Raw genomic sequence first — 24129 nt, 5'->3', positions numbered from 1 at the left:
GGTGCTTAACTGCCACTTAAAGTGCCTCACCTAACCTTGGATATATCTAACTTCCCTGTGACAGGTCGCCCTCCCCAGCGCCATCTTCTTGGTCATCTGCGCCTTACGTGGGATGCCCTTGGAGTCCTCTTGGACCTCTGCTGTCCTGCTCTAATCTTGCTTGCCGTGTCTTGATGGAATTAGTATGCGAGCACAAGACTGCCGATTATACTGGGTATGTTGGGGTCTCTCCTATGATGGTCTGACCCCATTTTTCTCTAGCTAGGCCTCTCCATCCAAACCCACCAAACGGTTAGACTCTGAGGCTCTAGCTCTTCCCTCCAGTACCTTCATAGATTTCATAGACATTAGGGCTGGAAGGGACCTTGGAAGATCATCGAGTCCAGCCCCCTGCCCAAAGGGCAGGAAGTCAGCTGGGGTCATAGGATCCCAGCAAAATGAGCATCCAGTTTCATCTTGAAGGTGTTCAACGAAGGCGCTTGAACCAACTCCGGTGGCAGGCTGTTCCAGACCTTGGGGGCTCGGACAGTAAAGAAATTCTTCCTTATGTCCAGCCTGAAATTATCTTTTAGTAGTTTATGACCATTCGACCTCGTCATCCCTTGGGGCACTCTGGTGAACAAACGTTCCCCCAGATACCGGTGGTCACCCCTGATAAACTTGTAGGTGGCCATCAGATCACCCCTGAGCCTGCACTTTTCCAGGCTAAAGAGCCCCAGGGTTCTCAGCCTGTTATCGTAGGGTCTGCTTCCCTGACCTCTGATCATGTGCGTGGCTCTTCTCTGGACTCTCTCAAGCTTCTCCACATCCTTTTTGAATTGTGGAGCCCAAAACTGGACACAGTACTCCAGCTGCGGCCTCACTAAGGCCGAGTACAGGGGGAGAATGACGTCCCGGGATTTGCTTGAGAAGCATCTATGGATGCAAGCCAGCGTTTTGGTCGCTTTACTAGCCGCAGCATCGCATTGCAGGCTCATCTTCATCTTGTGGTCAATGATGACCCCCAAGTCTCTTTCTTCCATAGTGCTAGCCAACATAGCACTGCCGAGCCTATAAGGATGCTGCGGGGTTTTTTTCCCCAAGGTGGAGAACCTTGCATTTATCGGCGTTGAACACCATCAGATTCTCGTCCGCCCACTTGCTGAGCCTGTCCAGGTCAGCCTGGATCACCCGCCTGTCTTCTGGTGTGGATGCTTTGCCCCAAAGTTTGGTGTCATCGGCGAACTTGGCCAGTCCGCTTCTGACTCCAGTGTCCACATCATTAATAAAGATGTTGAACAGTATGGGTCCAAGGACAGAGCCTTGGGGGACCCCACTGGTCACAGGACACCACAATGAGTGATTTCCATCAATTACTACCCTCTGGGTTCAGCCCTGGAGCCAATTTTCCAGCCAGTGGATCATGGAGGACCCAAGGCGACAACTGGCCAGTTTCTCCAAGAGGTGATCATGGGACACCAGATCGAAGGCTTTTTTGAAGTCAAGATATATGATATCAATCTCTTCTCCCTTGTCCAGGTGATAGGTCACCTGGTCGTAGAAGGAAATGAGATTGGTCAAGCAAGACCTACCTGCAACAAACCCGTGCTGGCTATCCCTTAAGATGTTGGCGTCGGCCAGTCCATTAAGGATGGCCTCCTTAATAAACTTTTCTAAGATCTTCCCAGGGATAGAAGTCAGGCTGATGGGCCTATAGTTAGCCGGATCCACTTTCCTCCCTTTCTTGAAGATAGGCACCACGTTGGCCTTCTTCCAGTCTTCGGGCACTACACCAGAGCGCCAAGAGTTTTCAAAGATCCGCGCTAGAGGCTGGGCTATGATGCTCGCCAGCTCCTTGAGTACCCTGGGGTGAAGATTGTCAGGGCCGGCTGACTTGAAGGGATCCAGCTTCTCAAGATGTTCCTTCATGAAGTCAGCATCAATGGAGGGCAGGGGATCACCCTCACCTGGACTTCCCGGCCCTGTAGTGGGCATGGGCGTCCCATGGGGCTGATGAAAGACTGACGCAAAGTACCTATTTAATAGGTTGGCTTTGTCCTGGGCGTCAGTTGTCAGTTGCCCCATCTGGTTCAGCAGGGGTCCAACGTTGCCCCTGCTTTTCCTCCGGCTCCCCACATATCTGAAAAAGGACTTTTTATTGTCCTTGATGCTCAAAGCTAGCTGGAGTTCAGTTGCAGCCTTGGCTTTCCTGGTCTGCTCCCTACAGGACCGGACCAGTGCAGAATAATCCTCCTTGGAGGTGGCTCCCATCCTCCAACCTTTGTAGGCCTTTCTTTTTAGCCTCAGGAGGTCTGCTAGGTCCCTGGAGAGCCAGGGGGGGCTGCTGTGCCCTCTTGCTGCCTTTCCTCCAAGATGGAATAGACTTAGTTTGTGCATTGAGGATCGCTCCCTTGAGGAGCAACCACTTTTCTTGAACTCCCCTCTCCCTGGGGTCATGGTCCCTTAGGGCCTCACTGACAAGCCTCCTGAGCTTGTCAAAGTCAGCTTTCCTGAAGTCAATGACTTCCGTGCTGCTGACTGGCTTGCCAGCTTTTCAGCGGATGGTGAAGGTCATCAGCTCATGGTCGCTGTCATCCAGCTTCCCATTGATCACTAGGTCGCTGACTAGGTCATCCCCAGTAGCCAGTACCAGGTCGAGCAGCGCTTTGCCTCTCGTTGGCCCATAGACTTCTTGAGTCACGTAGATGTTATCCATGCATGAGAGGAAGCTCTGCGACCGCTCATATTTTGCTGAGCGATCCTCCCACGAGATGTCCGGGTAATTGAAGTCACCCATGACAACCATGGTCCTGGAGCAAGCTGCCTCAGCCAGTTCCTGGGCAAACTCCTGGTCAAGCTCAGGACTTTGGGTGGGAAGTCTGTAGTAGACTCCCACCATTGTGTCCCCTGTGCTGTGTTCCCCACAGATTTTAACCCAGAGGGTCTCCAGCCGTCCACCCTGGTCGCCAATATCGGCTTGCAGGGACGCATAGCTTTCCTTAACATAGAGAGCTACACCCCCGCCCCTTTTCTCTACACGATCCCTCCTGTACAAGGTATAGCCATCTATCCCCGTGTTCCAGTCATGGGTGGAGTCCCACCAGGTCTCCGTTATCCCTATGACATCGTAATTGTTTGCACTGAGCAGGAGGATGAGCTCCTCCTGCTTATTCCCCAAGCTCCTGGCATTAGTGTACAGGCAGGCAAGTGCCCCCTGGGGGGCTCCTTCCTTGCCCACAGATTTTACCAGGGCTGGGGCTGGGGTGGGCTCCCTTGAGTGCCGTGATCCGCTGGCTTTGCAAGGATTGCTCAGCGGGCCAGCAGTGGCAGTAGTCCCCCCATCCCCCAGCGGGCTTAGTTTAAAACCCGGTGGAGCAGGTCAGCCAGTCTGGCTGAGAAGAGCCTCCTCCCTAGGGGAGAGAGGTGGAGACCATCTCTTCCCAGCAGCTCGCTGCCTCTCTCGCCAAAGAGCGGGCTGTGGTCATGAAAGCCAAAGCCTTCCTGACGACACCAGCGCTGCAGTCTTTGGTTGACCACATAGATCCTCCTGTCCCTTCTCAGCCCATAGCCTAAGACTGGGAGGATCGACGAGAACACCACCTGTGCCCCCAGACCCTTTAGCCCCGCTCCCAAATCCCTGTAGCGCCTCATGACCTGGCTGGGAGTGCTCCGAGCAGTGTCATTGGTGCCCACATGAATAAGGAGCATGGGATAGTGGTCTGTGGGTTTGAGGAGCTTTGGGATCCTCTCCGCAATGTCCTGGATGCGGGCCCCTGGGAAGCAGCAGACTTGCCGGGCTAAAGGGTCAGGGTGGCAGATTGGCCCCTCGGTTCCCCTCAGGAGGGAGTCTCCCACAACAAACACCTTACATTTTGTCTTGGGGAGAGCAGGGGTGGGAGCTGCAGTTAGGCCCATGTTGCCTGTGGGGACCAGCAACTCAGCAGGCTCTGCTGGGGCAGCAAGAGGTGCATACCTGTTGCTCAGTTCTGGTGGGGGAGGGGCCTTGGTGCGGCAGGCCTTAGGGCCCTTGACCACCTTGGTCCATGCCCCTGGGTGGACACAGCAGGAGGTCCCAGAGTCCTCCTTTGGCGTGGAGGGAGACTGTGGTCTACCCTCCACCTCCCGGGGGAGAAGGGCCTGGCAGTAGGAGTCTATCTCCTGCTCGCAGTCCCTGATGGCACGCAGTCTCTGGACTGTGGCCTGGAGCTCCTCCAGCTGGCGCGCCAGAGACCCCAAAAGGGAGCAGACCCCACAAGGGGAGGTCACCATGCTCCCAGGCCCCAGAGCCTGAAAAAGGGACAGGCAGCCCCCACAGCCGAGAGCCAGGGGCTCCATCTGCGTGGAGCCCGGAACCAGGGGCTCCGTCTGGGTGGCCGTCTCTGAGGTGCCAGAGGGGGGGCTGCGGCGCCCGAGGGGACCCTCGGTGTGCAGCGTGTGCCCATCCGTGTCATGCCTCTGGTAGGCTGGCTACGGCTGGGGCTGTCTACCCTGGGGGGTGCGCTGGCAGGGTCCAGGGCCCTCCCGTGCGAACTCTGCGCTAACTCACACGCTGGCAGAGAAGCGCACCTGTTTGCGCAGCCTGTTCGCGCGGCTCCAGTCACATGGCTCCCTGGGGGGCTGGGTGAAGTAGGGGCCTGGGCAGGGCTTGGCCCAGCCCGGATCCACTCAGCCGCCTCCTCCCACACACACACTAAGGGCTTAGCCCCCTCTCTCCACGGGCCCCGCTTACCCCTGGCTGTGCTGGGGGTCGGCAGGGGGCTCCGCGGCTGCTGGAGGGTTTCTGGGGGGCTTTGGGGGAGCACAGTCCTGGAGGCTTTTGGCCCCCTTTTCTGCTCCCTTCCAAGGCACAGCACCCCCTGGCCCAGAGGCACGTGCGCCGGCCCCACAGTCAAAGGGGTCACAAGCTCAAAACCCGGGCGCGAACCCACCTGTCCAAACAATAGAAAAATATACACTTGCACCACCCCAGGTGCTCCAGGCCTCCCTGGCCTTTTTAAGATCGTCCCAAAATAGTGTCCTTACTGGCACTCGGGCTCTCTGGAGCCCTGTCTCTCTCTGTGCCTCACTGGCACTGGACTGTGCCCCCAAAAGCTGCGCCCTTCCTGGCACTGGGGTCTGAGCCCCCCAAAAGTTGCATCCTCACTGGCGCCAGGGTCTGAGCCCCCCAAAAGTTGTGTCCTCACTGGCACTGGACTGTGCCCCCAAAAGTTGTGCCCTCACTGGCGCCAGGGTCTGTGCCTCCAAAAGTTGCGCCCTCACTGGTGCCAGGGTCTGTGCCCCCAAAAAGCTGCGCCCTCACTGGCAATGGGGATCCCACTCTGGAGTGGGTCCCCAAAATGAGGCCTCCTCCAACCCCTAATAGCCTCACCCAAACCACCGGTCTTATTTCATCACCAAAAGAAAACAAATAAACAGTCCCATCCATGGGTAATATCTGCCACCAAAAAATGGGAATAAGGAAAGCAGTATGTCAGCTTACAGTTGCAGGGTTTGTGTTTTAGCTCCCCACCATCAGCTCCAGTCCTTGCTGCAGTGCGGCTGTCGTCTCTCCAGGGCTTCTATAGTTCCCCTCTTCCTGGCTTTGGACTTTCCACCAAGCTTCTCCATGGAGCTCTGAGATGCACTCCTTCCCCCTTGGCTGCTGGCCACCTTACTGCCTTTCAACCCAGGGTTTTTATAGTCCTGCCTCTTCTGGTCAGCTGATTATCCATCCCAGTTCAGTAGTTAACCCCTTCCTCCCCAGCCCTCTGTGCCCAGAAGGTTCTGGCCTTGTAGGGGTGCATCTTCCTTGTGACAGGGTTAGGTTTCTCTGTCACGTTCCCCAAATCCAAATTCCCCCAAATCTATGTTTCTGTCCAAAGACATATACAGAATATCTCATCTTTACATCACAAATCACCAATCTCAAGGTAAAATCCCACTGGGATTCACAAACTAGAAATTCCCCAGCCTATCTTGCATGGGAGCTTGATCTAGTATATGTTCTGTGAAAACACCTATGTACAGCCCAAGGAAAAGGCGGTATCCTATTCACCAACTGACCAGTAGATAGAGCACCTAAATAGAACATTTTAGGCACAGGTTCAAATATATTTGCTGTCTAATTTGATAGAGCAACTTATTTTCCTAAATACTAGGTGAGTGCCCTAACTGCATGGTTATCAAGTCAATCTCTTGCCTGATAAACATTTAGTCATGCATGCAAAGATCAGGTGAAGAAGTGGAGATTGCAGGGTGGAAGTAAGGGTGAAACCCATATTTAGTCCTTAGGAAAGGACTGGTTTCTATTGAAGCATATTCTTCATTTTTATATGCAAATTCATCCAGGGGTAATAGAGAGCTCCAATTGCCCTGATGATAATTCAGAATACATCTTAGATATTTATCTAGGACTTTTTTTGTTCTTTCTGACTGCTCATCTGTTTGAGATTGGTATTCTGTAGACATGTAAGATGAGGTGTGTGGCAGGAAGCCACCTTTGTTTCTCTCCCAAAAACTCTGCTCTGTGACAATTTGATAAGGTTGGGCCCAGCAGAGAGACACATCCTTACCCTATCTCTTTAGGTAACCTGAGCTGGATACATTCCTGAGGGAGGGGGGAAACCTGCTCTCTCTGCCTACGTGACTGGCATCGCATACCTAGTGAGGGGCTTCTTTCCTGGTGGGCTAGAGTCTGCCCGGCAACTAGTGATGTATTTCATATTGGTTGGCTGACAGCCAACAGGTGCTGGCCTCCATTGGACCAGGTAAATGAGGTCACAAGAGCTATATAAGTTAAGAACTGCCTAGGAGGAGAGGAGCCAGCAGCCATGAGGGATACTCAGGAACAAAGAAGAGCTGTACCATCTGAAACTTGCTCTCTCTCTCAAAACTCATGATCAAGGAACTGCCTGCCTCCAGCAGCCTCTGGATGATACTTGTGAGTAAGCTAACTGAGATCCAACTAGATATATAACTTGCAGTAACTCAGATGCAAGATCAAAGGCTACCCAGCCACAGGAGTTTGCTCAATGGGATTTCTCCGATATTGCTCTACCCTGTCCCCTATTCTAGCCCTACCCTCTGTAACCAATAAAGTTCTCCTTTGTACCTAGTGTGGGAGACTTATTGAGGGGTGGGTTTAATTATGCCCAGGAGGCCCCTTGGGTCTGCGGACTAAGGGAGACTATCCTTTTTGTCCCCTGACTTGGGTAAGTGCCCCAAGTTCTTGTATTGGGTCAAGTACCTGTAGGACTATTAGGGCTGTGTTTCCCCAAGGACACAGGACCCAGATAGTCCCTTCTCAGGGTGGTGGCAGCACACATTACTCCTGGACTCTGCGGTGGGGCTCAAAAGGGGGTCTGCCAGGACTTAGGCACCCCTGGAGAGACACATGGAGTCTGGAAGATGGACAGGCATAGTGAGGTGGGAGTCTCAACACAGGAGCTCCCCCTACTGGCCCGCCACAAGGTGCACCTCTTTCCAAAAGCAGGAACTTTTGGAAAGAGGTGAACTGCTTTTGGAAAGAGGTGTCCATGATCAGAGAGGCTATGTTTCAGAAGACTATGTAATCAAAAGATATCCTGGACTAGGAGGTTGCCTATATCTTTTGTAAATGGGAAATGGGCACAGAATAGAAAGTGGGCCATCTTTGTTAACTGGTTTACTATGGTTAGAATGGTATTCTGATCCTGGATGTTGGTAACTCGACTATGAAGTCCATGATAATGGGGAACCAGTCTTCATGATATCTCTAAGGGTACTAAGAGGCCAAATGGTTTATGATGAGGAGTGGTTCAGCTGCAGAGTCCAGGACCACACACAGGCTTGTACAGAGTTCCTCAGTCTTGGTCTGAATGAAGTGTCTTGCACAAGGAAGACTGTAGCAGGCCAGAGTGAGTCATGCCAAGGGTTCTTTCAGGGAGACTGCAGCAAGAGACCAAGCCTGAACCTTGCTATGCTCACTCCTCCAGGCAAGCCTGAGCAGAAAGCCTGGTTACTGTGGTTATGGGGCTCATGGAGAAATACTGGAGCAGCCACAAATAAGTTACCTATCAAGCACTGCAAACTGGCGCAGCTGGGGTCAACTCCCATGAGTCAGAGGGAGTTCTGAGCCTCTTCAAAAAGAGAACCAGCCTGAGACACTGAGCATCTCACTTGTCCCCTGAAAAGGGGAAAGCAAGGGGACTTACCTTGGATTCCACATGGAGGTGGAAGCCACTAAGAAGGGAAGAAAAGAGCTCCAGTTACCGGAGAAGGAGGGAGTTGGATCCTGTGGCCATCACTGCATCTGGTAGGGAAATCATCTCCTCAGTTAAGGGAAAGAGGGGAATTCTGATCTTCTCCCCAGGTGAGCTCATGCTGAGCCTGGAGGGAACATGCAAGAAAATGAAGAGTGATGAACTGTGGGAGGGCTATTGCCAAGCCTGAATTATATGAAAATGGCCACTGAAACTAATTGAGGTTGGATAAGGGAGGAGATTGATTGATCAGAGTGTGGACTGTGTTATGTGTAGTTCTGAAATAAATTAGGAGTTAGAGAGGGAAGGAGATTGGTCAATTAAAGCACAGACTGTATTATGAGTGTTTCTGAAATTGATTAAGGCCTGATCAAGGAATAAGGATTGATTAATCACAGCACAGAAGGTGTTATAAGAGGCTCTGGAATCTGTTGAAGAGTGGGAGACAGGAAAGTTAATTATGCAGAATGTGGATCATAATTACATGAGAATCTGTAGATGACTGAATGTGAATTGAGAAGGAGTATGGTCAATTAGAGTATGGACCTCCTGGTCTGTGAATTAGATTTAATTGAAGCCAGTTTATGAAGGGAGGCCGAGTAATCTAAATGGGCTGTGTTAGTTCAGATGCAATCACCAGTTTCAGACTGACCAGGAAAAACTTGAATAAGAAGAAAGATCTATTTGGGTTGGGAAGAGCCTGAATTACTCCAGAAAAAGGGATCAGCGTTACAGCCTTGTGATGGACTGAGATTGACAACAGGTCTGGCTGGTGACTAATTTAAGTTAACCCAAAGTAAGACTTTTCAATCAACTTCAAACCAAGGTCGAAACCTGGGAAGGTCTGGGAGGCCAAACCCCAAGAAGAAGGCACAAGGGAAGCTCCATGAAGTTGACCCTCAATCTAGAGGAATACCATCTAGGAGAGTGATGGACCAGGGTGTAGGTGAGGAGGAGTCCTAGGAGACACCTTGAGGACTTGCAACATTACAACCCACTAACTGGACACCTACTCTCCCTGTTCATTTAAATTCCATCTTAGGGAGGTGGGCAAGAAAACAATGAGCAAAAAGGGGGAGAAAGTAAAGAAAGATGGGTTAGTGGCTAACAAGTGACCATAGAGACCAAGTGTATAAACAGGAGTGAAGTCAAAGGGATCTCTGGTGGTCTTGTCTGGGTGTCAAGCCCTTTGACAAATGGGTCATTAAAGAAGCCAGCTTGGAGCGAGGAAAAGAAATTAAGAGATGTGGTCCCAGGGTGTCAAGTCAAGGGTCTAGACAAGCTTGTGGTCAGGGCAAGCAGTTGATCAAGGCTGGATACTCCAAGACAGGAACAAGAGTAATCAAGAGAATACAACACAGCAATACCCAAAAATGCTGTTGCTAAGACAAGGCCATGAAGGGTGTGGGGCAGTTTTATAGCCCTCCAGTCAGGGTCTTGTGGCTTCAATTGGTCTGCCCAGATCACATTGCCCTAATAAGAGGGCCTAGGCTGAACTGAGACTGGTGTTTCGTCAACTGCCTGGCAATGCTGCAGCCTGGGCTTCTGACTGTGGGTGTAGAAATTTGGGTTTGAATCTCAGGGGTCCAAACTGTTAATTTTTATTTTCCATGCATTCTGGAAGGAGCTTAGGCACCGAGCTTGTGAATACCACTGGTTGACATGGGTCATGCAAGTTAGGTGTCAAAATGCTGAGCTTCAAACCCCTTTGTGAGTCAAGGAGAATAAATTAAACATGAATTAACTATGAACTATGTGATTCAGCAATGAAAAAGTCCAATGCAATTTTGGGCCCCATGTAACAGAACGGGAATAAGAAGAGACCTCATTGGGAACTTGCAACCTTCTGTAACTGACAAGGGAAAAAAGCAATAGAAATCAGGAAATAGTCTAAGCTGAGGCAGTAAACTGTACTTCTGTGAAAATACTGAAGCAATACCTCCTCCCAAAGAGGTTGCTCAAGCCTAATGAAAGAATGGAACTAAAGTCAGGATTAATTTAAATTGAATGCATGAAAGCTGAAAGTGACTTATTAAAGCAGGTGTTCAGACACATTGTAACAGCACTGATATTGTCTTGAGAAAACATACTAGAGTACATTCACATTGCACGTTCACAAGAATGTGATTGCAGCACAGGTAGGTACTCCTTAACTGAGCCAGCAAGGGTAATATTAACAGTAAACGAGTTAATTAGCGATGGTAACCTGATGTCAGGTAGAAAGCAGGGCAGGGATTCTTTAATGTGCCACTTTGTCCTACCTTCTAGCAGTAAGAGTTGATAGCACAAGTCTAAAACTACATATCCAGTTTCCTAAAAGCCTTGTATAGCCTGTACTGAGGTCCACACCATTGCGTCTTCCTGCTGGTGATATCTGGCTGGATAAATAACTTGAGAGGCAAGGGCTTTTTTGTGATATCTTTTCTTGGACCAAGTATATAACTAACATGGGTATGCCTATCCATACATGGTCCCAGATCCTGATTGCACTATATGCAGAAATGACACCTGAAAAGAAAGTGTGTGCTAACTAGAAGTGATCAGGAATGGGACTTGTCTTCACCACCTTAAAATGTTTCCTTTTTTTAACCCTATGATAACTAGTGGGAATACTGTTCTGTTTGTGTTGATGATGGCATCTTAACTGTTCCTGTGCTGGTCAATCCATACAAACTAAGAGAGCTTGATTATTGGCTAGAGTATTATTAAGAAGATAGCATCTGTGATTCATTTAATGAGATACCAGTAGCTGGCAGCAAGTGAAAGATGCTTATGAATCTATGCCTTACCGTAATTTCCCCAAGTTGAAGACAGGTATGACTGAAATTGAGAGAAAAAAAATGTAGACAGGAAAAATTAATGGAAACTGGGACTTTTTAAAGATGGTGTTATTCAATAACCAAAAAACCTATGATTCCACAATCAACAAAGAAGATATCTTTCGCTGAAAGACCATCTTGTTTATTTGCAAGGTGAAGGTGGTCTGTAGAAAAAAAAGGCAATATATCATGTATCAGGGTTTGTGTTCATGGGGTAGCTGTAATGCCCCCTGATATCCTTGTAAATCTTGGTCTGCTTGAGCTCTAGGGTGACCACCCCTTCTCCCTTTCCTACTATGCCTTGATGTATTTATTTAATTGAAAGGGAGGCTGCTTAAGAGTCCTAGAATTCTTCTAACCACCTGCAGGTCTCTCTAGGACCTCGCTGTTCTCAATTCTGCCTCTCTCAGGCTAAGTGGGTCCTCTTGACTCACCTGTGCCTCCCCAGGGCACCTGTAGCCTGAAGGGCTATTACATGGCTCCATTTGTCCCCTTACACTACACCCATGCCTCATGGAATTACTGTCCAATCACCCCCTTGTTGGAGCCTCAGCCTTCTCAGCCTCTACCTCTTTCCTCTGGCTGCAAGCCTCTAGCCCTGGCCCACGGGGTCTGGCTATCTTGGCTTCAGCCCTGTCGATAGTTAGTATCTCTGGGCCTCTAGCCCCTGTGTCCTCTGTGCTGGGCCCCTGGCCCCAATCTTACCCTTCTCTGAACAGTGGGCCCTTGGGCCTGATTCTGCCCTTCTCAGGCTGGGCCCCCTGGCCTGATTTCTGCCCCTCCTGGGCTTCAGCTGCTTCCACCAGTTTTCAAGCTTCTGGCTAAGCCTGCCCTATGCCTTGAACCCCTAGTTCTTGGCTGGGCTCAAGACACTCCCATGCTCTCAGGCACTACTGGGACCTCCACCAACCACTAATAGTCCTACCCCAAACCACCAGTTGTTATTTGATACCACTTATTTAGTATTAGAACAGTGAGGCAGTGGCATGGATTGCCTAGAAAAGTTGTGGAATCTCCATCATTTGAAGTTTTCAAGAAAAAAATGGATAAGCATTGGTCCAGGATCATCCAGGAGGAGCTATGCCTATAGCATGCTATGAAAAGCAATAGTTAGAAGCACAGGAGATTCACACATACACCACCACAGAGACCTTTGAAAGCATCATTCAGAGACCATGAGAAGATCTTTGCAGCCTAGAACAGATGGAAATTGAAGAGGACCATGTTCAACAGCAGAGCTCTGCAGCTAGCATGTTTATGATAAAATAGGTATGGCAGGGATAGAATGATATGGAGGAGAGAGTCAGGGTGTATGATGCATGAAGTTGTCTTTGTGCTTTGAGGTTGCACTGCACAGTGGAGGGTGTTCATTTTTCCCCATGCTTCTTGGCTTTGCTGGTCACCTTGTGAAGCCAAGAAGGGATTATTTATCCTGTTTTCTGGGTTATTTTTTGCCTTCCTTAGAAGTCAAGTCTTGGGATTTTGACTGGGATGTGTTCATGCTTCTGCTGGGACTTAAAATACCCAGAGGCTTCTGGCTAGAGCGTGTTGTGCCTCCACTCAGAGTCAGACATATTGCCATATATAGGATAAGGAAGGAGTGTTACCCCACAGTCAGATTGAAATGCAAAGGGGAGGGAGGATTGACTTCTACTGTAGTGAAGGTCATGGTCTTCATTCTTCTATTTTGTATTTTAACAAACTACTTCCTGTTCTTGAAGCAGCAAGACATTGACAGTGTCCTTGTCCCCCAACATTACCTTTGGCAAGTTAAAAGGTACTTTTGATGTTACAAGTGTTATGGTAGGTGTCTGTGAGGGATGTTTAAAAAGTTTTTAAGAACAAGTTAGACTAACGTGTTTCTAGGATGGCATAGATAGGGATGATTCTGCTTGAGCAAGGGGCTGGACTAGCTGACTTCATGAAGTCTCTTCCAGCCCTACTTTTCTGTGATATTACCATTTATCTAAGCAAGGGAGATTTCATACAGCCATGACCCCAGGTATCCATCGTTTAGCTACGTCCACATAGAAAAGCAAAGGGGGTAGGGCCACAGCTTAACTTGTGTTATATCCTCTACCTCTGGACAAGCACAAATGCAATGTATCTGGACATGCATTTAAGGAATTTCAATATAGGTAGGAGGACTCATACTTGGAGGGCTTGATCTAAAGCCCAAATTGAAACAGTATTGTCACTGGGATTTGGACCAGATTTAGAAATAGTGGTTAATTTTGCCTGCAGACTCAGGAAGACATTGTTTTTACATTCTGTGCATGTTTGGAAGCACTCTTGAGTATTAGAAATGTAGGGTTTTTTATATGAAAAGCTCTGATTCTTCAGAATCTAAATTGCCACAAGATGTTGTGGAAGCTGACAGTTTAGCTAAATTCAAAAAGCAACTGGACAAATTCTTGGAAGAAAGGGGCATCAGTAGCTATTGAGCATGGGAGTTTCAGAGTACAGCCTCTGAATCAGAACTTCCTAGATCTTAAATGCTGGAGGCAATAAGTAGGAAAGGAACAGTGGAAAAAACCCTGGTTAAACCCAGTTCATTTTTCCTTTTAGCATCCACTCTGCCACTGTGTGACACAAAATACTGGGCAAGATGGACATCTGGTCTGACCCAGTAAATAGCAGTTCTATGTTCTTATGTCATGTGGGCCATAAAAATGCATTGAGCAAAACCAATCCTGTCTGTGATCCAACTTTGCCTAGGACCTGTGTTAGACCTATACCATGTTTTTTACCATGGTATAAGTACTGCACCAACCACACCTTAACCTGTTTACTCTGTACTGAGCTGAAGGACGCTTCATAGTGCACTGTTTATATTGAACTAGGAGCCACACCTTATTATTACCTTATCTTTTGGGTATGACTGAAGGATGTTCTTTAGTATTTGTTTCAGCTATAAAGGGAGGCTCTGCTGCAGACCCTTCATTTGTGACCTGGAACGAGTTGCTTAACCGCTGTCTGCCTTCTTCTATTCAGCTTTTAATTGGAAGAAGTTCTTTCCTCACAGGGTTGTTATGAAGCTATGTTAATTGATGTTTATAATGTACACAGAGATATTGGATGGGGGGAGTTTTTTAATCATAAAGTATTATCAGTACTGTGAATAATAGGATAAGACATACTGAAATTTTATATTTTTGATGAATTAAGCTGCAAGGTATTTTAACTGTACCATGGGTCTTTTGTTGGACAACCAATATGTGTTATCATTTGCAATATAACAGGGATTAAATGATCAGTTATATAAAAATGTAGTGATTTTAAATTTGTTTGTATTAATTGTTTGTTATTGTACCTTTATATTAATAGTAAAAAAAAATTACTAATTTTGTATTTGGATGTATGGATGAATAAGTATAGAGTGATTGATAAAAGCAGAGTAAGCTATGTGTCAATAAACAAGTTACCAAATGGTGAATCATGCTGAAAAGGCTGAAGAGGTAAGTCTGTACCAGGTGATAAATAAAGATAAGCAGAAAAGACAAGATTGAAGACAAGGTCTGCAACATCCCACCTTTTGGGCTGGACACAGCCTACACAAGCGATAACAGAAGAATGTTGGAAACAAAGTGATTGAAGATCATGAGCCTGACCGCTTGTCAGGATGGAAAAGTACTGAGATTCAGACAAAGGAAGCACAGAATCAGAAAAGGCAGTCCAGTCACCCAACACCAATTTGATAGCCCCAGTAAAGGAGAGAGACTTAGCAGCAAGAGGTTGGATAACACTCTGCAAACTTAATTGGAGCACAGACATGTGTCTGTATGCCCCACTCCTTATCTCATACTCCTAGGCTGGCCACTTAGTGCAGTAGTGAGCAACAGACTTTAACATCTGCAGAGTGATTGGGAGTGAGTGTGTATATAGAAGCGCTCTTTTGAATATTCTAATCAATAAATACAACATTTCGCCTTATCCCCCCTCATAAGGTCTCACTCGTCATTTGAGAAAATTGGTAATTTGTGCAACAAAAACAATGCATCATCAGCAGAACCTTACAATCAAAGATGATTGTCTTCCGTGATTGTCTTATCTGTGGGTCCAAATGTAGCTGACAAGGCATATCCAGGATCAACAGACTCTGCTGCAGCTCAGGTACATGTTTCTGTGTGAGGTGGGTAGCTCTGAGTTCTTGATTCAATCTGTTTCTGCTGCTTCCACTTTTCTGTCTCCTCTTTCAAAATACTGAGATCCTTGCAGCAGATTTTTCCTCCATTTGAGTCAGTCCTGGACAATAGGCCATCACAAGTTGATGTTGGTGTTGCATTTTTTTATGGTCCTTAGGATGTTCTTGAAGCAGTTTCTATGCCCTCCTCTTCAGCGTACACCTTGACTGAGCTTGTAAAATAAAACCAGCTTCAGGAGTCTCGAGTTAGATATCCAGATGACATGGCTGGTTCAGTGAAATTGATACTGGATGATCATTGCCTCATGGTGTTTGTTTGTGAGAGGATGTTAACATTAGTGTGTCTGTCTTCCCACTGGATTTGAAGGATATTCCGCAGGCAGCACTGATAGTACTTCTCCATCAGCTTGAGATGTTTCCTGTATGTTGTCCATGCCTCAGCTCCATACAGTAAGGTGGGACTCACAACAGCTTGACAGACCATGAGCTTGGTTTCAGATCTGATGTCATGATCTTCAAACATTTCCTCAGGTGTCCAAAGGCTTCACTTGCACATTTAAGGGATGTTGGATTTCTTTGTCAATGTCAACCATCTGTCGACAAGTCTCTCACTGGGGTTGTAGAGAGGCAGCAGCAAGGCACCAGACTTCCATGTGTAGACCCTGAGATGGTGCAGAGTCACTTGGAAGATGCCTTTAAGTCGGCAGGCCCGGATGAGCTCCATCCGAGGGTGCTGAAGGCACTGGCCGACATCATTGCAGAGCCGCTGGCAGGAATATTCGAATGCTCGTGGCGCACGGGCCAAGTCCTGGAGGACTGGAAAAGGGCCAACGTGGTCCCCATTTTCAAAAAGAGGAGGAAGGAGGACCCGGGCAACTATAGGCCAGTCAGTCTCACCTCCATCCTTGGCAAAGTCTTTGAAAAAATTATCAAGGCTCACATTTGTGAGAGCCCAGCAGGACAAATTATGCTGAGGGGAAACCAGCACGGGTTCGTGGCAGGCAGATAGTGCCTGACCAATCTAGTCTCTTTTTATGACCAGGTTACGAAATGCCTGGACACAGGAGGAGGGGTGGATGTCGTATACTTAGACTTCAGGAAGGCCTTCAATACAGTATCCCACCCCATACTGGTGAACAAGTTAAGAGGCTGTGACTTGGATGACTACACAGTCCGGTGGGTGGCGAATTGGCTGGAAGGTTGCACCCAGAGAGTCGTGGTAGATGGGTCGGTTTCGACCTGGAAGGGTGTGGGCAGTGGGGTCCCGCAGGGCTCAGTCCTTGGACCGATACTCTTTAATGTCTTCATCAGTGACTTGGACGAGGGAGTGAAATGTACTCTGTCCCAGTTTGCAGATGACACAAAGCTATGGGGAGATGTGGACACGCCGGAGGGCAGGGAACAGCTGCAGGCAGACCTGGACAGGTTGGACAAGTGGGCAGAAACCAACAGAATGCAGTTCAACAAGGAGAAATGCAAAATGCTGCACCTAGGGAGGAAAAATGTCCAGCACACCTGCAGCCTAGGAAATGACCTGCTGGGTGGCACAGAGGTGGAAAGGGATCTTGGAGTCCTAGTGGACTCCAAGATGAACATGAGTCGGCAGTGTGACGAAGCCATCAAAAAAGCCAATGGCACTTTATCGTGCATCAGCAGATGCATGACGAATAGGTCCAGGGAGGTGATACTTCCCCTCTATCGGGTGCTGGTCAGACCGCAGTTGGAGTACTGCGTGCAATTCTGGGCGCCACACTTCAAGAAGGATGCGGATAACCTGAAGAAGGTCCAGAGAAGGGCCACTCGTATGGTTAAGGGCCTGCAGACCAAGCCCTATGAGGAGAGACTAGAGAAACTGGACCTTTTCAGCCTCCGCAAGAGAAGGTTGAGAGGCGACCTTGTGGCTGCCTATAAGTTCATCATGGGGCCACAGAAGGGAATTGGTGAATATTTATTCACCAAGGCACCCCCGGGGGTTACAAGAAACAATGGCCACAAGCTAGCAGAGAGCAGATTTAGATTGGACATTAGGAAGAACTTCTTCACAGTTCGAGTGGCCAAGGTCTGGAACGGGCTCCCAAGGGAGGTGGTACTCTCCCCTACCCCGGGGGTCTTCAAGAGGAGGTTAGATGAGTATCTAGCTGGGGTCATCTAGACCCAGCACTCTTTCCTGCTTATGCAGGGGGTCGGACTCAATGATCTATTGAGGTCCCTTCCGACCCTAACATCTATGAATCTGCAAGAAATGACTTCTAAGGTACAGGAAATAATGTTCTCCAGACTGTCACCATGAATCTGAATGACCAGAGATGGGGATTGCTCAGTAAGAGCTTATTAATGGAGGACCGTAGTCTTCTGAATGTTAAATGCCAGTCCTATTTTCTTGTATGCCTCAGTAAAGATGTTGATGATTGCCTGAAGGTCTGCTTCTGAGTAAGTACATGCTACAGCATCATCAGTATACTGGAGCTCGATGATTGAGGTCAGGATGGTCTTGGTTTTGGCACGGAGTCAACTGAGATTACATATTTACCACCCATTCAGTATCTTAGCTTCACTCCAACTGGAAGCTTGTTGGTGGTCAGATGTAGCATCATGGTAAGAAATATTGAGAAGAGACCCATTGCTCACATACCATTATGGAGCAGGCAAAGAATGGTTATGAGTTTCAGTGGACTTCCAGACTTCAGAAGGATCCTCCACAACACTTCTTGGTTGATAGAGTCAAAGGCTTTTGTTAGGCCAAAGAAGGCCAGGTAGAGAGGTTTATGGTGTTCTCATCATTTTTCCTGCAGCTGGCAAGCAGTGAAGATCATGTGAATTTGCTTCTTGATACCTTAAATCCACACTGAAATCCCAGAAGCAGCTCATCAGTAGAAGGAGATGGTTCAGGAGGGTTCTTACAATGATTTTTCTTGTGGTGGACAGTAAGGCTATTTCTCTGTAGTTTCCACAGTAGATGTGTCTCCTTTCTTGAAGACTGTCACAATCATGGTGTCCTTGAGGTTGTTCAGGATTCCCTCATCATTCCTAATCCCTAAGACAAGGGCGTGGAGCTATGGTGTGAGCTCCTCTGTCCCCTGGTTGAAGATTTCAGCAGGGATCCTGTTCCAGGTGTCTTGTTATACTTAATTTGCTTGATGGCTTGCCTTACCTCATCAAGGGATTCCGAGATTGTCTCTGAATGGGTGTTGTGGGATGGAGTTAAGAACAGTCTTGTCAACAACAGATTTACAATTGAAAAGATCTTCAAAATGCTCCTTCCAATAGGATGGCTCCCCTTTCCTTGATCAAGTTTCTTCCATCCTTAGGTCTCAAAGGGGTTGGTCCCTGAGTGGTCAGACCACAGATAGCTTCAGCTGTGAACATCAGTGAGATGCTGAATCTCCTCTGTCTTGTCTGCCTAATATCTGTTCTTCACATCAGTAGGGCTGCCATGGTAAGGCTAGAATGTGTAACTAAGAGCCAAGGCCAGGGAGCAAAGGACTCCAGATTAAATGAGCAGAGGACGCCAGCCCTACAGGTGGGCTGATTGATTTAGGAGAGTGGGCTGTTTGGAGTGAAGGGTGCTCGTGGGAGTCTGAATATCTGGGAGGAACAGATGACCACGGTGGGGAGAAGTGCATCGAATTAAAGTGAGGAAGCCAAAGTGGCCATATGTTTAAGTTAACTAACGGGTGACTACGTGAGAGATAAGAGAGTTCAACATAAACTAACAGTGCACTGGAATTATGATGTGGCATGTTCAGGACTGTTTCCTTTACTCTGTGATTTGCACTCACCTTATGTTTATGGGTTGGATGAATTGAACCTGAATAAAAACAGTTCCAGCTCAGGATTTGAAGAGTGTATGTGGAGAGGTGAAAGGATCTAACCCCTTGCCATTGAACTGTGATTGCTGAAAGTGTCATCTGAGTGAATGACAGACCAGGGTGCAGGGAAGGAGGATCCCTGGACAAGATCCACATCAAGGCAGGTGAGAAGTCAGCAGACAGTAGAGCATAAACCCTGGGAAGAGAACAGCTGAGAGGAATTGTCCCCAGGACACACTTTCTTTTAGTCTCCAATAATCCCATCAAAGTGTGTCAGGCAAGAAATCCAATGACAAAAGAGAGTTGACCCTAAGTGGGAAATTTCCCACAGACCAGATAGCACTCTGTCACACTCTGGCATTAAAATTGCCATAAAGAATTAGTCTGTTTCTTTCCAGAATGCCAGAAAGGACTCAGTCAAGGTTGGTATAGAATTCCTTCTCGGTTTCAGTGGTGCCATCAAGGGTTGGGGTATATGCACTTATGACAGTGGTGTACTGGCTCCCTGCCAGTTTAATATGCAAAGTCATGAGGCCCTCATTAATTCTGATAAGGGAACTCATTGACTTGATTTAGAAGTTCATTCTTGATGACAAAACTATCTTTAAGCTCTGCATGAAAGATGCTTCAGAAATTGGGAAAGAAAAGACAGCACATGTGATTGGTAGAGACTGCCAAAAAAGTTCTCTTAAAGATACAGTTACATATAAAAATGGTTTAATAATATACCTTGACATAAATAGATAATTAAGACTCTATTAGGTAGTGTGATACTAACAGAACAAAAAGAGAATGAACAACATGCAGAACTGAGATTAGTGACGTGTATATACACATGTAGTGGGTTATCACTTTTCACAGCACAGTTTTTATTTTTCCTGGGGCAAACCTGTCCCCACAGGATACAACATAGACCATAAAACAAACAAGTACATAAACAATAAATGATTAAACCAAACCCTGCAGTCCTTTCCCATACCCTGGGAGAGTAACCCTGGTTCTATACTGCCTCCTCAGCACCTCAGCCTTCTCTCTCTCCCTTATTTTCCTTCCCTGGGAGTTTTTAACTTTCTCTGGGATGCAATCATCCCCATCAGCTGGCACAGTGCTCCTAGGCAGGCAGACAGGAGCCTTCCAACTGCCTGCAGCTAGACTGCAGCCCCTGAACCCTGCACCCTGCTACAATACATTTCAGCATGACCTAACTGCAAATAGGAGTTATGACAGGCAAGTAGGAGACGGGCAGCTGAAAGAACAAGGAAGTGGTTATACCCTCTTCTGGAAGGGTAAACAGGAAGGAGAACATTAGCGTTATGGAATTGGTTTTGCCATCAAGAATATGTTGAATGTAAAGTAGTATTAGTAAGAATTATTATTTTTGCTTATAATACTATAGCCTCTAATATTCTAGGCTACCATTAATATTATCATAACTATACATTTCCCAGATATGATATGTCCTATATGTCCTATACACTATCCATTAATTTGAGCAAAGCTGAAGTAATTAAGGTTGATATATATGAAATATAAATATAATTAATATTATGTGATGCATACTGGAAGTATGTCTAGTATGGTCTTTGATTGTATGTTGTACGCTAGACAGTGTTTGCCCATACTAGAAAAAAATACAATATAAATATAAAGACAGAATTGCAATATTATACACAATGGGTATAGAAAGAAACATTGTAAAAAAGTGAAGGCATGGACAATGCATGGCACTAGAGTGCTACAAGTAGCCCAACTCTTGTAAAAATGACCTCGGATGAAACATAAATCCATCCAAAGCACTTCAGGTTACACCTATTCTTTCCACCAGAGCACAATAGGGAGTTCATTCATCAGTCCTCCAGTATCCCACAGTGATTTTCTTCTAAACCCCTCCACCCAGGGAGTGGGGGGAGTGCGCCTCTAGGGAAAAATTGCTCAGGGACAAAAAAAAAGAATGTTTAAATTTGCAAAATAGTGTTTCTGTTTTCAAGTGAAGATAAGGCAAAGCAGCCAGACTCAGAGTGATAAAAACATTTTAAAAAGTCAGTGCTCACTTGTGAAGCCATACTTAACCTCAGTGATTGCCCCCTACACAGACCAGTGTGACTCTTTCCAGAACGGCAAACTCTAACAAAAACTACAGTCAGACAGAAAGACCCATTTCCTATCTCTTGGTAGCCTGAAGCTTATATAAAAAAGGCTCAGAGTGACAATAGACTGGACAAATCACATTTTTATAGCACACAGCTGAAAACAGGATTCTATCCATTTAGTCCCTTGCACTTACACTGTTAAGTGTCCTGAGGAAAGTTTGTAGGCTGTAGCACTAGGACAGAAGCAGGAAGAGGAGGAGAGTTCTTGGAGCTTCACTGACAGCAGCAAGGATGCAGAAGGGAAATGTTTTGCTTCAGCAGTGGGTCCAAGTAAGAATAAGCGAACATTTTTTTTAGAGCAGCAGAAACTTCAACTAGAAAGACTTTGCAGTGAATACACCTAGTGCCTCGGGGTGGCTGCAAAGAGTGAGCGGTTCTGGGAGCAACAAGAGTTGAAGGCATGCAGCCAATGCTCTGGCATTGATGAGCTCATAATTCCAGGAAGTAATCAAGGATTATTTCAGCCTCAACAGGAGGTACCCTTGTAGCTTTCCTCTTAATTAAAAATCAACCCCTTTTTCTTTGAGATGGCCTCATAACTCTTCTGGCCCTTTCAGAGGAAAAGATTGTAAAGTAGCACCATCTTCCTGTGGATTAAAAAATGTTATGCAGAAGGGCTTCCTCCAGATGTTGCATAGAGCTGATTGTGCCTGGCAATTGGCACAAGCAGGAGGACCAAGGAACAAAAATCATGGTGGCCTGCAAAATAGAGGTATGAGGGTTAGCTAAGGTTTTCATCCTCTCTGACCTACCCAGCAAAATCCAGGGAGAGTCTCACTGTAGACTAAGTAGTACTTTCCCTGGGTTGACCTTACAATGTGGAATCACCCAAAAAAGGTCATTTGCCTGAGGGTGACAGACTGCCAGGGCACATCCAAAGAAGTGTGGATGTATGATATGACCCATCTGCAATGCCACTCACCATATATGCAGGTGTTCCCCATGCCGCTACTTTGCAGCATTTGGGGGGTTGACTCTGGGAGATCCCGGGGTCAAAAAAACCCAAGCTAAAAAAAGCAGGGTGGTGCACGTGGTAGCAGCACGCACCACCCAAAACTGAAGCCTGGCTGGCTGAAGCCGCACTCTGGCTGCTGGCCAGGCTTCTTGCCATAGCTGCGGCTCCCCGAGGCCTCCAGCACTCAAGGAAAGGCTGCTGGGCCTAGCACAATTGCTGGCCCCAGCCTCCCCTACCTTGCCTGGAATAACCTGCTGCATGCCAGAGCACACGTAGCATGGGTGTTTCCTGGGGCCAAGTAGCAGTGGCACAAGGTGTGCTGCTGCTACTTGTCCCCAGAGAAACAAATGTCCACACTCATCTGGATGCACCCCAGGGCCCTTACCCTGAAGCCCAAAGGCAGTTGTACTGCTGACCTCAGAAACCTGCAGCATATAGAAAAAGGCTTAAGAGCTGAAATATTAAACCTTTTGAGGGAATTCATCACCAGGTCAAGCAAGTCTAACAACAATTCCTTGTCTATTTTTCATCATCCCAGGGTCAATGGTTGCAACTATGGCTGCTCACACAATGGTGCCATTGAGTTCCAAAAGTTCTAGCCTGATACCACAGCTCAAAGAGTAGCAGGACTGAGAAGGAATAAGAGGAGGAAGACTAGCAAGGAGGAAATTTTTGGAGAGCTGATGGCATCCCCAGAGAGGACAATTGTGACTTCCAGCATTGCCATGCATGGATGGAGTACCATCAGGACTGCTGTTCTCATCTAGTCAGGAGAGGGATTTCCCCCCGGCCATGTATGCTGCATTGTTTCAGGAACAGTGGAACACTGAGGCCAGCACCAAAGCCATTGTTGTGGCAAGACAGACTATGGCAATGCTAATGGAGAATATTTGTGTTGAAAGGGACACACATCGGTCTTACATAGCTATCCTTACCTGGCAGGTGGAGAGTATTCAAGCAGGGAGCATTTTGCCTCCCATTCCCAGGCTTTTCTTCCACAGGCACAGTCTATGCCTCTCCGGTTCAAAAGCAGTCCAACCCCCCTGCAGCTCATGCCAACTCCTCCCAGATTTCTGTGCCCTCTCCTTTCACCAAGGCCAGGGCTAACCACTAGGGCTGTGCAAAATTTCAGCAGTCGTTTTGTTTTGGAGGTATTTTGGCCCGATTGGCTCCTGAAACACTGAATCCGCAATGAAACAGAAGACTCTGAAACATCTCTGAAATGAAACAAAACCATCTGAAACATTTTTAAAATGTTTCAGATGTTTTGGAATGTTTCAGAGGCGCCCCTGGGAAATAGTCCAGCATAGCCCTGCAGCCCTCCTTTTAAAGTGCCAGGAAGCTGGGGCTGGGTAGGGGATGGGGTTGGGCAGGGCAGGCATAGAGGCGTCACCCGTGGCTCCCCCTGCCAGGGCAGAGGCAGAGGCAGGCACAGCCAGAGGAGCAACAGGTGAAGACCCCATGGCTGCCCTGCCTGGCCCCATCCCCCACCCATCCCCAGCCTCCTGGCACTTAAAAAAAAAAAAAAAAAGGCCCACACTCACTGGCTGCAGCAGCAGAATTCAAATTATCTAAGGGCTCATGGCACAGCCCCCCTGTGCAGTGCAGGGCAGTGGGGGATAGCAGGGATCGCCCCTCCCCCCCGCTTGGCACCCACGTGGCAGCTGTCACAATGCAACATGGCTCGGCAGGGTGCCACACACTGTCTGGGAGCTGGGGCAGCTCCAGTAGTCAGCTGGAGCTGGGCACCGCTCAGCCCCAGTGGCCGCAGCTCCCAGACAGCACACAGCGCCCTGCCAAGCCATGCTGCACCTGAGCCATGGGACAACTGCCATGCAGGTGCTAGGCAGGGGGGGCAATCCCCTTTCCCCCCCCCCCCACTGTTCCATGCTGTGCTGGGGGATTCTGCCATGTGCCCTCAGAGGCCCTGATTGCTGCTGCTGCATCTGGTGAGTGCGCAGCTTTTTTCTTTTTTAAGTGGCAGGAGGCTGGGGCCAGATGGGGGATGGGGCCAGGCAGGGCAGCCATGGAAGCTTCTCCTCTGGCTCCCCCCC

At 47.8% G+C, this 24129-nt stretch overlaps 1 long non-coding RNA gene across 1 annotated transcript in view; it reads right to left on the bottom strand.

Moving 5' to 3' along the window:
- The window catches only part of LOC132249966 (uncharacterized), a 35886-nt gene extending 30271 nt beyond the window's left edge, over nt 1–5615 (bottom strand). The window contains exon 1 of the long non-coding RNA XR_009461514.1: nt 5459–5615. This is a non-coding gene — a long non-coding RNA (uncharacterized LOC132249966). The remainder of the gene's footprint in view (nt 1–5458) is intronic.
- Between the last annotated feature and the right edge of the window lie 18514 nt (nt 5616–24129).

This window comes from Alligator mississippiensis, chromosome 1, assembly GCF_030867095.1.
Source record: "Alligator mississippiensis isolate rAllMis1 chromosome 1, rAllMis1, whole genome shotgun sequence".
Taxonomy (NCBI): domain Eukaryota; kingdom Metazoa; phylum Chordata; order Crocodylia; family Alligatoridae; genus Alligator; species Alligator mississippiensis.
This window is presented reverse-complemented; position numbering and strand designations above follow the sequence as displayed.